Consider the following 10,689-nt stretch of genomic DNA (forward strand, 5'->3'; position numbering starts at 1 on the left):
TTGAGCTATTTTCACACTTTTTGCATTTAATTTCCTTGTTTTGTTTTTTTAAAGACAGAGAAGAAAACATGGGGGAAGATGAAAATGCCCTCACTGGCATTAATGGGTTTGCATAATTGTTTTGTATAGCTCTGTACAGTTGGTTTTAAACTGATATTCTCTGTAGATGGTAAAATATCTAGCTACAATTCTGCACTGTTATGCACTTTGATTTCAGACAAAGCCTTGGCTGTGTAGGTCTAAGCAAGACTTGGTTAAGTAAGCTGGATCTTTCTTAGTTTATCCTTCGCCAGGCAGATATTCTGTGCATTCCATGCAGCAAGTGCCACAGAAGACTGAGGATCAGTTGTATCTGTGTTATTTTCACAGTTGTAGGTTGTGACACTCTATGATTGAAATATGACCATTTATATCATTAATATTGCCTCTTTTATATAATTGCAGCAAATCTTGGACACTCCTATGATTCATCAAAGCATGCAAAGGCTCACATGACCCCGGACTCCATCTTGTGCCTGTAATTTCCCACAAATTAAGACCGAGAGCAGCCCCTCCACATGGGTGAAAACATAAAAGATCCTGGAAGCATATCCATTTTACCTCTTTCCTGCTCTGATCTCTGGACTAGGGACTTACACTAAAAGGAACGTTCCAACCAATGGATTGAGGACCTTCCAAACTTTTGGCAGTTACTAGGAATTTTACAAGTCAGCAATTTATTCCAATCACTGCTACAAACTTGATCCAAGAACTTTGCAATGATTGTATGTATATGATCCTTTCAACCATGTTAACTCTCTCCTTATTCTGTTCTCTTATAAATAAACCTTTGGATATTAGATACTAAAAGATTGGCAGCAGCGGGATTATTGGGTAAAATCTGAGTTAAATATTGACTTGGCTGTGTGACTGATCACTTGGGATTAGAAGAACCCTTTGTTTGATTAAATTGGTTTTAAATAACCACACATCATAAAGTCTAGTGTCTGGGTGGTGAAATAACTGCTAAGAAGACTACATTTCTGACTTCTTGCTAGCCAGTGTGGTGAGACAGAAGTTTACTTTTGTTACTGTCTTGGTATATTTTATGGAAGAATAACCACCAGCTTGAGATGGGTCTGCCCCATTTCTCAGCAGTTTGTCTTGAATCTGGTATTTTCAGCTGTGAACCACTGAGGCCTGGTGACATAGGTATATCTTTCCAAAGGCTGATTCAGTTCAATGTGTTTGCCTTGTATGCATGTCCTGAGATGGGGTAATGATAGTAGTGAGTATGGTGTTCAGATTACCTTTTTACGCTTCAGAACGCCAACCTGAGCCAATGGTTGTTGTCTGACCTACCACTGGAGTCATCCAGGCTTATTGTAATGGTCTCCGTAACAACTATGTGCCTATTACAAGTGGGTTTAGGATTTACATATATAGTCAGATACATCCTGGATCCTGTGACCCTTGTGACTGAAGGGGTAAAACTGACATCTTTGTAATGGCCAGACCATTACTTCCAACAGTTTTCAGCCAAGACTCACCTATGCTTCTGTCAGGTTAGAAACTGGAAGTTATGCTGAATTGAATCGATTGCCAGATAATGCAGTGGTTTTCAAACTGCGGGTCACGAACCAATACTGGGTCATGAAATATAAGGCACTGGGTCGCGGCGGTTGTGGTCCGCATCACCGACCAGGTCATTAAAAGTCCCATCAGTGATGCTGCTCGGAGTTCCTACCTGTTCTGACATCACACTGCACCCTGGAAGCGGCAAGCAGCAGGTCTGGCTCCTAGACGGGGAGGCCACGGGCTCTGCAAGCTGTCCCCGCCCCGAGCACCGGCTCTGTACTCCCATTGGCTGGGAACCTGCCAATGGGAGCTGGGGAAGGAAGGGAGTAGTGCCTGTGGGCAAGAACTGCGTGGAGCCTCTTGCGTGCCTCTGGCTAGGAGCCGGACCTGCTGCTGGCTGCTTCTGGGGTGTAGCACGGTCCACTGTGCCAGGACAAGCAGGAAGCCTGACTCTGCACCCCCACTGCGCCACTGACTGGGAGCTGCCCGAGGTAAGCCGTACCCCAACCCTGCACCCCAATCCCCTGCTCAAGCCCTAAGCCCCACCTAAACACAGAGCCCCCTCCTGCACTCCAAACCCCTCATTCCCAGCCCAACCCCAGAGCCTGCACTCCCTGCCCAGAGCCCTGACCCCCTCCTGCACCCCAACCCCCTACCCCAGCCCTGAGCCCCCCAAACTGAGAGCCCCCCAAACCCCAACCCTCTGCCCCAGTCCTGAGCCCCCCAAACCCAGTGCCCCCCCTGCACCCCAAACCTCTCATCCTGACCCCAGAGCCTGCACCCCCAGCCCAGAGCCCTGACCCCCTCCTGCATCCCAATCCCATGCCCCACCCCAGAGCCCCCTCCCATACCCTGAACTCCTCATTCCCGGCCCCACCCCACAGCCGCACTCCTGCACCCCAACCATCTGCCCCAGCCCTGAGCCTCTCCCACACCACAAACCCCTCATCCCCAGCTCTGTTGAGTCGTGGGCATCAAAAATTTTCTTCAGCTGGGTTGCCAGAAAAAAAGTTTGAAAACCACTGATATAGCGGACCAGATGGTAACTTAAAGAAAGCTGAAGGAGCTGTACTATAGCAATGTCCCAGGACAAATTCTAGCTGACTTGGCCAGAGAGAAAACAACGAGGAATCCTTGTGGCACTTTAAAGATTAACAAATTTATTTGGGCATAAGCTTTCATGGGCTAAAACCCACTTCATCAGATGCATGGAGTGAAAAATACAGTAAGCAGTATATATATTACAGCACATGAAAAGATGGGAGTTGCCTTACCAAGTGGGGGGTCAGTGCTAATGAGGCCAAATTAATCAAAGTGCAAGTGGCCTATTCTCAACAGTTGACAAGAAGGGGTGAATATGAACAGAGGGAAAATTACTTTTTGTAGTGAGTTTCTCCTGGAACAGAAGCTCCACAATCTTTGAAATGTTCAACCTGGGTCCTTTCTTGCTGCAGGTCTATGTGTATGTAGAGGAAGAAAGGCCACTTTGGAGTTTAGCACTACCAGCATTGCGAAGTGGAAGCAGTGTCTCTGTTTCTCAGTCTGAATGCAAAATGTCACTTCCAAGGCTCTCAAAGGGGCTAGATTCCTCATGCAGTTCCCCTCCCCTTTGTAATCCATACAAAGCCAGGCAAAATCTAGCCTGGCTTTGGTATAGTAAAGAAAGTTTTTTTTTCCTCCTCCATCTGAAAAAATCCTATTAAAGTCCTGATCCCGTGAGGTGCTAAGTGTCCTGTCTTCCACAGAGGTGGGAGCCACCTACATTGTAGCATGTTGCAATATCAGTTTCTAGGCAATTAAAACCAACCACTGCTGTTTTTTCTTCACTTCATGTCAGATCCTGTTTCTAAAACAAGCTTTCTAGGTGTTTGGTATTAAGTAAAGTAAACTGTGTGACAAGAAAACTTTAATTATCCAAATTCTCTGAGAGAAATGTGTGTCAGGCACAAGACATTTATTGACTATCAAAAGCTGTCTTGATTAGCATTCATGAAGCAATGAGGAATTTTACAGTGAAACAAAAACATCACCTTAGTTGGGGGGTGTTAAAGTGCATTGCAAAAAAGACTGACATCCCTGTTAGATTTGTGTAGTGATCAATTAACAGGTTGAAGATAGCAACTGTACAATACTCCAAAGAACTTAACAGTAAAATGACTTTGAAAATGCAGCTTTCCAATTCCATTCAGCTAACGTTCAGGGGGAGGGATAGCTCAGTGGTTTGAGCATTGACCTACTAAACCCAGGGTTGTGAGCTCCATACTTGAGGGAACCCCTTAGGGATCTGGGGCAAAATCAGTACTTGGTCCTGCTAGTGAAGGCAGGGGGCTAGACTTGATGACCTTTCAGGGTTCCTTCCAGCTCTATGAGCTAGATATATCTACATATATTATTAACAAGAAATTTGTATCCATAGCAGTTGTAATGGTTTATGGCAATATATGCTTAGTGTATAAATCACTATGCATTGTGGGCCAGATTTTCAAACAGATGAACACATAGTGTGAATGCACTTTTGCATACATTCATCTAAGGTATTTAAATCCTGGCAAAGTGCATGCCCAAAATAGGATTGTGTGCACACAACCACAACTTGTGTGTACTTTTTGAGGGATCTCTGCATATTAATATCTTAAATTATTTGTACTTTCATTTATACGGACACAGTAGCACACAGTTCTTTAGTATAAGATAAGAAGAGAGTAGCCTTATCTCTGCTGGGACTTGATTTCAGATGTTCAACTAGTCTACAAGTTTTATAACACAAAAGAGATGCAGAAAATGTTTGGAGCTGTATTGTCCTTGGGGAAAAGCGGGTCAGGAAAAGGATCAGGATGTGATGTAATAGTATTTATTGGACTTGTAAGTAAAGTGTAATACAAAAGCTTTCCAGGTCTGACAAATTGAAGAAGGGAACTTACTGATGCAAAAATCTGCAGTGTTATAACTTGCTTGTTAGTTTGATAGAATATTAGGCAGTGCATCCCCTTCATAAAGATATACCATCTATTAATTGGAATTTTGAAAAGCTATTAAAAGATAGTAGTAATCAGACACTGAAAATGTCCACCTAACATAATTTTCATAAGCACCGTTTACCTGAGAAGGCTGAATGGTTCCTCTGGTTTATTTTAGAGCAAATGGTTTATTTTAATACAAAAGTTCCAGAGTTTTTTTATGATTCGATCTTCTAGGAGTATTAAAACCATTTCCAAATCCAACTTTATGCAAAATAGATCATGCAAATTCCCCTCTGTAGCTAACTCTTATTTTCTTACTCAACGAGACCATCAGTGGTGTATTAGCCACCGGGTCAATGGGGCCCATGCCCGGGGTCCCGGCCAATTGGAGGGCCTCAGAAAAATGGGCACCCTTGTGCCCTGACCTCACTCCCCAGCAGGAGCGCTGGGTGGGCGAGGGAAGCCCCCACCCGCCCAGTGCCAGAAGGGCGGAGCAGGGCAAGCTCCCACAGCCCAGCCCCATTTGCCAGGCAGGAGTGCCAGGGGAGGTGCGTGGGGGCGGGGGAGGGGGGGGGAGACTTCAGGCAGAAGGGATGGAGAGGGGCCCCCACTTTCTGTGGCCCAGGGCCCTATAAAATGGTAATCTGCCTCTGGGGACCATAGATGCTGGAACTAGGGGTGCCTTATCCCCTGGCTTGAAGTGGTTTCCATCATATACAGGGTTTACAGTTTGGTTCAATGGCTCTCAGCACCCCTATTATACAAATTGTTCCAGCATCTCTGCACGGGACTACTTGGAGGAGTGAGGTCAAAAGGGTTAGATCTGTGTCTGGGCGTGATTCTGGAAGTCAGAGGAACTTCTGAGCCTCAAAAGGCAATAGGAGTTGAGGGCACTTACATGTTTTTGGAGATACTCTGCCCACACAGTCAGGCTCACTGGATCAAATGTTTTTAGGCTGTGGCACATGGTTGTCAGATTCTGTTTCCTAACACTCATGATATCTAGGACAACCATTGGTCTGCACACCTGCCATTTTATATTTCTATTAGGTGTGATTATTTTAATATGGATTGTTGAAATCTTACGTTTCTCTTTTTAATCAAATGCTGTGCTCCTGGGTTTGGAACAAGATGAGAGAAGTGGTTTTAATGAGCAGACCTGGGACATGAATTTCAGTGCATTTAAGGAAAATATGAGTGAGAAAGGGGCTTTCAGATCCACATATGTTTCATAAAGTTTCCAACCAACATATGTCTGCCTATATCTGCAGCTTTTCTAGTATAGTCTAGTTTTAGCTTCTTCTTCCCAATATTACTTATTTTTTTATGCTGCCCCAAAGTGTGCTAGGTTTTTTACAGAACCAAACAAAACAAGACCTTGTCTGAGCCCCAAAGAGCTTATGTCAAGTATTAGGCAGATGGAAAAAGCAGTTATAACAAGCAAAAAGAAGAGAGAACAAGGAAAATAGTGATAAAATTGTGAGCTTATTCAAAAATCAAGCTTGACATCTTTTATTAATTCTATATGCTTAATGTATATTTAATTCATGTGACAGAATGGTGGCCAGCACAGCTGTACCAACACTCTGATCACTGCATCACCCATTCGATTGCCCTGGAGTAAACCTGAAGGGCAAAGCTGTGCCTAATTGATAGATTGGGAACAGGGCCGGCTCTAGGCACCAGCAAACCAAGCACGTGCTTGGGGCGGCACAATTCCAGGGGCGGCATTCCAGGTTGTTGGTTTTTTTTTGCTTTGGCAGTTGCGCTCTGAGGGTTTTTTTTTTTGTGTGGGGCGGCAAAAAACCTAGAGCTGGCCCTGATTGGGAATGGCCGGGAGAGTGCTAAAAGCCTAGAAAATAGAAAAGTCACAGGAAGGAAGTGTTCAGAGGGGAAAAGAGAGATTGGCGGGCTTTTCAGAGCTGGACCCAGGTGAGTTCTTAGAAGGAAGGTACCTTTGTTCACCCCCCTCCTTGGCTGAGTGAGCAAAGGAGTGAATGCTACTGTAAATACAGAGCTGCACAAGTCTGTAAAGGTCGTGGGGAGAACACTGTAACCACAAGAAGGTCTCTGAGTGGTTTGTGGCTAGAAAAGAGACAGGAGTGGGATGATGCCCTGTCACAACCCAGTATTTTCACAAAGGGCACACTGAAGTTTCTCCCTCAATACTCTGTGGGATTTGAATGAGAAACGGATGAATTATCCATCGGATATAGGTTTTCAGATAGATATCAGGGTGAAAGGAATTAAGTGAGGCACAAAATTAATGTGCACAGAAGGCCAGAATAGGGCGCAGAGATTTTAATCTCAATGGTTCTTTTTGATTTGCTAGTGTTAGAGTTTCTGAATTCATATCACCCCAAATATCTCCTCTTTCCAGCTGTTTGATTTCATGCTCGTTCTTCCAGGCGTGTGTGAATTAGCAGGAACATACAATCCTGGGTCCAGTTCTATTCAGCATCTTCATAAGGGATTTGGATGATGGCTTAGAGAGTACACTTAGAAAGCTTGCGGATGATATCAAGCTGGGAGAGGTTGCAAGCACTTTGGAGGACAGAATTATAATTCAAAATGCTCTTGACAAACTGGAGAAATGGTCTGAAATAAGCAGGATGAAATTCAATAAGGACAAGTGCAAAATATCACACTCAGGAAGGAATAACACTGGTCTACAATTTTTGAGAAGTCGTCTGCTTCAGAGATAAAATGTGCTATTTATTATGTATTTTGATGTGCTGAATTCAAATGACAATTAAAACAACTGATTGGCTACTGTTTCTAAGATATTTAAGTTTTTACATTTTATGTCTATGTATATTGTGTAGATAGTAGAGTTTTAATCATAAATTGTAAACCTAGGTCTTTTCATGTGTTTATGGTTGCTTTACATCAGTGGTTCCCAAACATGTTCCGCTGCTTGTGCAGGGAAAGCCCCTGGCGGGCCGGGCTGGTTTGTTTACCTGCTGCGTCTGCAGGTTCGGCTGATCGCGGCTCCCAGTGGCCGTGGTTCGCTGCTCCAGGCCAATGGGAGCTGCTGGAAGCAGCACAGGCTGAGGTACGTACTGGCCACCGTTTCCTGCAGCTCCCATTGGCCTGGAGCAGTGAACCGCGCCACAGGGAGCCACAATCGGCCGAACCTGCGGACGCAGCAAGTAAACAAACCAGCCCGACCCGCCAGGGGCTTTCCCTGCACAAGTGGCGGAACAAGTTTGGGAACCACTGCTTTACATGATAATATTTCACCTGTCCTGTTTATGTAACATTTTAAAAATCAGCAAAAGGGTTATATAAATAAAATTTATTATGAAACAAAAGGCAAAAAACTATTATGTACATAGTTTAGTCCTATTCAGTGTCTACTTGGCGCTTCTTGGCTTGTCTCTTGTATTCATTAAATGGAGCATCTCTTGTCACTGTCCAGCAATAGTCTGCAAGCATTGATGGGCTCCATTTGCCCTGATAGCGTTTCTCCATTGTTGCAATGTCCTGGTGAAATCGCTCGCCGTGCTCGTCGCTCACTGCTCCGCAGTTCGGTGGAAAAAAATCTAGATGAGAGTGCAAAAAATGTATCTTTAGTCACATGTTGCAACCAAGGCTTTTGTATGCCTTGAGGAGGTTTTCCACCAACAACCTGTAGTTGTCTGCCTTGTTGTTTCCGAGAAAATTTATTGCCACTAACTGGAAGGCTTTCCATGCCGTCTTTTCCTTGCCACACAGTGCATGGTCAAATGCATCATCTTGAAGAAGTTCACGAATCTGAGGACCAACAAAGACACCTTCCTTTATCTTAGCTTCACTTAACCTTGGAAATTTTCCACGGAGGTACTTGAAAGCTGCTTGTGTTTTGTCAATGGCCTTGACAAAGTTCTTCATCAGACCCAGCTTGATGTGTAAGGGTGGTAACAAAATCTTCCTTGATTCCACAAGTGGTGGATGCTGAACACTTTTCCTCCCAGGCTCCAATGACTGTCGGAGTGGCCAATCTTTCTTGATGTAGTGGGAATCTCTTGCACGACTATCCCATTCACAGAGAAAACAGCAGTACTTTGTGTATCCAGTCTGCAGACCAAGCAAGAGAGCAACAACCTTCAAATGGCCACAAAGCTGCCACTGATGTTGGTCATAGTTTATGCACCTCAAAAGTTGTTTCATGTTGTCATAGGTTTCCTTCATATGGACTGCATGACCAACTGGAATTGATGGCAAAACATTGCCATTATACAGTAAAACAGCTTTAAGACTTGTCTTCGATGAATCAATGAACAGTCTCCACTCATCTGGATCGTGAACGATGTTGAGGGCTGCCATCACACCATCGATCTTGTTGCAGGCTACAAGATCACCTTCCATGAAGAAGAATGGGACAAGATCCTTTTGACGGTCACGGAACATGGAAACCCTAACATCACCTGCCAGGAGATTCCACTGCTGTAGTCTGGAGCCCAACAGCTCTGCCTTATTCTTGGGTAGTTCCAAATCCCTGATGAGGTCATTCAGTTCACCTTGTGTTATGAGGTGTGGTTCAGAGGAGGAGGATGGGAGAAAATGTGGGTCCTGTGACATTGATGGTTCAGGACCAGAAGTTTCATCCTCTTCCTCTTCCTCGTCTGACTCAAGTGAGAATGATTCTGGTGCATCAGGAACCAGCAGTCCTTCTCCGTGGGGTACTGGGCGTATAGCTGATGGAATGTTTGGATAATGCACAGTTCACTTTTTCTTCTTTGGCACACTTTTCCTAACTGGAGGCACCATGCAGAAGTAACAATTGCTGGTATGATCTGTTGGCTCTCTCCAAATCATTGGCACTGCAAAAGGCATAGATTTCCTTTTCCTGTTCAACCACTGGGGAAGATTTGTTGCACAAGTGTTGCAGCATATGTGTGGGGCCCACTCCTTCTCCTGATCTCCAATTTTGCAGCCAAAATAAAGGTGATAGGCTTTCTTAACCATAGTGGTTATACTGCGCTTTTGTGATGCAAAAGTCACTTCACCACAAACATAGCAGAAGTTATCTGCACTGTTCACACAAGTACGAGGCATCTCTGCTCACTTTGGCTAAACAGAAATGTGTCCCTTTGCAAAATCAAACACTGACAAATAAGAGAGCACAACACTATGATTTCTAGAGCTGACATAGGGCAATTTGTTCAGCATAGTGATGTAAGCTTCGTTATGATTGCATCATCCATGACTTCTAGGAATAACATGATGCAATTCATATCATGTATGATGCAATACCAGCTTCAGATTGCATCATTCATTGTTTTGCCTAAAAAGCAAGTACTGTCCAAACCCAGTCATAGATTTATTCATAGATCCAGTCAAAGATGTATTTTAGTCATTTTTGGTTTAAATTGAGATCCCTTCCCTTTATAACTCACTTATCCTCCGCCATTCCCAAGTCAAGGGTCGTATATACTGACCCAATAGCATATCTTGAAAACTAGAGCCAATCAACAATTTTAAGCATCATTTTCGTTCTCAGTGACCCAGAATTAGTAAAGTTTGACAACATTTATTTCAGAAGCATTTTGGCTGTAGAGCAGTGTAATCAATTGCTCAATTACAAAATGGGAAATGATTGCCTAGGAAGGAGTATTGCAGGAAAGGATCTGGGGGTCAGAGAAGATCACAAACCAAATATGAGTCAACAATATAATACTGTTGCAAAAAAACCAAGCATCATTCTGGGCTGTATTAGCAGGAATGTTGTAAGCAAGACACAAGAAATAATTCTTCCACTCTACACAGCATTGATAAGGCCTCAGCTGGAGTACTGTGTCCAATTCTGGGCACCACATTTCAGAAAGGGTGAGGACAAATTAGAGAAAGTCCAGATGAGAGCAACAAAAATGATTAAAGGTCTAGAAAACATGACTAGAGCTACAATTTTGTCACAGAGATAATGGAAGTCACAGATTCCATGACTTCCAGAGACCTCCATGACTTGAGCCCCCAGCACCTGGGAGCTCCCAGCTGCAGCGGGGAGTAGGGGTGCCCCAGAGCTCCCAGGCAGTGGGGAGACCCCAAGCTCCCGACCACCATGAGTGCTCCGCAGCTTCCGGCTGCCCTGGGAGCCCCAGAGCAAAGAGCGCAGTGGGCGGCCGGGGTGCCCCATGCTCCGAGACACCGGCGGCGGTGGGGGGAGCCTGCAGCTCTGAGCCAGGCCTTC

Source organism: Chrysemys picta, chromosome 1 (genome assembly GCF_011386835.1).
Source record: "Chrysemys picta bellii isolate R12L10 chromosome 1, ASM1138683v2, whole genome shotgun sequence".
Lineage (NCBI taxonomy): Eukaryota > Metazoa > Chordata > Testudines > Emydidae > Chrysemys > Chrysemys picta.